Source organism: Limanda limanda, chromosome 3 (assembly GCF_963576545.1).
Source record: "Limanda limanda chromosome 3, fLimLim1.1, whole genome shotgun sequence".
In the NCBI taxonomy this organism is placed as follows: Eukaryota; Metazoa; Chordata; class Actinopteri; order Pleuronectiformes; family Pleuronectidae; genus Limanda; species Limanda limanda.
Genome location: NC_083638.1, coordinates 31,722,973 through 31,725,561, shown reverse-complemented (window position 1 = coordinate 31,725,561; position 2,589 = coordinate 31,722,973). Strand labels below are relative to the sequence as shown.

The window sequence follows — 2,589 nt, the reverse complement described above, 5'->3', positions numbered from 1 at the left end:
ATCTGAAGCTATTAGAAGGTCATTACACTGCATGAAAAGAAGCGTTTGTGTCAATCTGTGTCGCAGAGAAGTGCTGGCACATCCTTCGGTTAACGACTTTCACACGTATCTGCAGGCAGCAAAGGAAACGCTAAAGTTTCCTGCAGTTGTCAAGCCTCAGAGCTGTTGTGAGGTGACCCCCCCTGCTCCAACGCCTAGAGGACGCTTTCACATGCAAATTACACTGAGCAACAGTGGTCTGAGCTTCACAAATGCAAATCAGTTTCCCTGAGTGAAGATAACACCTTTTAGTAAGAGGCACCAAACAAACTATCTGGCTGAGTAAACCAGGCTTAAAATAAATATTAAACCTGAATTTTAAATTGTTCTTAAGTAAGTAAGTGTGCTATAATGAATTACATTGTATACCACGCACAAAGGTCAATGCTGTCAAATGAAACAATTCACTTTATTTCATTGTCATCCAAAACAATCCTGAATCTCAACCACTGTACAGAGTGGCATGATTACAGTCACTTTTTCAATTTTGCTGGTTAAATACACAGAGGATTTGTTAACCACACATCTACCAGCAATCCGCTCAACAGGAAGAAATGATGCTGGGTATGATGTGTCTGTGCCCTGTAATCTCCAAACTTCTCCCGGCTTTCCATAAAAATATCTGTCCTCCCAAAATACTGGCATCATATTCATTTGCCGTTGACATTTATGTCAACGGCACACTAAGCTGTTTTCCATGAATTATAAATTCTACCTTTTTACCACTACTTTCAAAATTGCTACGAAACATTCATTGATTTAATGATTTATTTTTTCAGTGTAATATTTAATCCCCCATGGACTGCACAGTGACAAAACACAGCAGCCGGCTGTTTGGCTACAACATACATCTCCACTCAGTTCGATTATTATTTAAAATATAAAGAAGACACAATATAGAGCTGAAATTCCTTCATAATTTGAACTTCAATTGTCTAATTGCTGTTATTAAACTTTCTCAGTATTCCATTAAAACAGTCAACACTTCCAAAGCGACTTACAATAAGTGCATTCAACTATGAGGTTACCAACACAGAACAGCGAGAATCATGTATGTAAATTTACTTGTGGATATTTACTGTGAAAACCTCACGTCACCCGCTCGCGTCATCAGCTGATTGGCTCGACCAATCACAGCCTCGTTAATGCATTGCAGCATCGAGTGTCGCTCGTGTTATGTTTGTTCCGTACGAGTGAGTCTGTCTTCGGGGTAAATAACTTGCTGAAGTCGACACGACGCTTTTCCCTGGAGGAGAAGATGAGTGCGTGTGTAAGCAGAGCCGCGGGCCCGGTGTGGACGAGTCGAGGCGGAGAAGACGGATGCAAAGTCCCTGAGTTAAGGTGAGAGCTAAGCTAAACGGAGCCGCCATTGCTAGCTACCACTAAGCTAACTCGTTCATCTGAAAAGCATGCCAGCAACTTTGGGATAGCGAGAAAGTTGCTAAAATACGAATACAGCATCGAGTGCTGGAGCACATCTAGTGCATGTGTAAATATGTATGAATTACTTAGATGTAACAGTTTGTTCTCGTTAAGTTTTTTCATCAACGTGACTTTTCTGTATGTTTTCACAGCCTCAGCCCCCCCCCCACACACACACACACACAAACAAAGAGGCGTTAGGCTGAGACGCTGAAAGTCCGGATTTAAAGTGCAGAAAATTAAGCCATTGAATGTAAGTAACTGTTTATGAATTGTTTTGGTGTTTTTTTGCTGTGGATCTTCCAACGGTGATGCAGCGCGGCTATTTCCGTTTATTAATAATAAACTCATGTTACTCTCGTTGTTTTCCAGCTGCCTGTCCATGACGTACAAAGACACACTATGAGCCAGTATGATCCGACCAGACCTTACATCAGCATTGAGGAGTTGTCGGAGAAGAAAGAGGGTAAGGTTATATTCATTAAATAATTTTCCAGTTACATGTAAAGGTGTATGTTGTCATTGAACTATGCTAATTTTACTGAATGTGTTTACAGCTGATTGAAGCGGGACAGATGACATGGATCCATCCTTCCACAGCCAGGAGCGCACCGACCTGTGTCCCACACTTCATATAAGACTGGAAGCTACACTGATCTCACAGCTACACACCACAGACGTCTACACACTGGAGAAGATTCAGACAGAGTCCCACAAAGAAGTCATGACCCAGAGGCTGCAGAGAAACATTTCAAGCCTCACCTGAGTTTTTGTACAATATATTTGCTGTATGTAAATAAAGCTTTGACTCCACATATACCTTGTTCACATTTGTTCCCTGTACAATATGTTCACCTGTAACATCAAGCATCACATGAATGTTTAGTTTTAATTAACTGCAGTGCTTTTGGTAAAGGCTTACTAATAAATGATAATAAATATTAATATATACATTTTTATTATTAATAATGTGTGGGAGGGTCTTACCCCACGTGCGGAATGCTGTGACCCCACATGTGCACTGCAATGACCCATAAGGTGACCAATAGCAACACTTCTACCAACCAATCACGAGTGACATTAGTTTCAAGGGTCTGTGGTATCCTCCAATGGTGAATAGAGAGAGGT

At 41.1% G+C, this 2,589-nt stretch overlaps 1 long non-coding RNA gene across 1 annotated transcript; it reads left to right on the top strand.

The window, feature by feature from the left end:
- Window positions 1-1,192: 1,192 nt before the first annotated feature.
- LOC132998905 (uncharacterized) lies at window positions 1,193-2,289 on the top strand. The gene is made up of 4 exons (XR_009678010.1): window positions 1,193-1,380; window positions 1,614-1,714; window positions 1,834-1,927; window positions 2,019-2,289. It is a non-coding gene; the product is annotated as an uncharacterized LOC132998905 (long non-coding RNA).
- The last annotated feature ends 300 nt before the right edge of the window (window positions 2,290-2,589 follow it).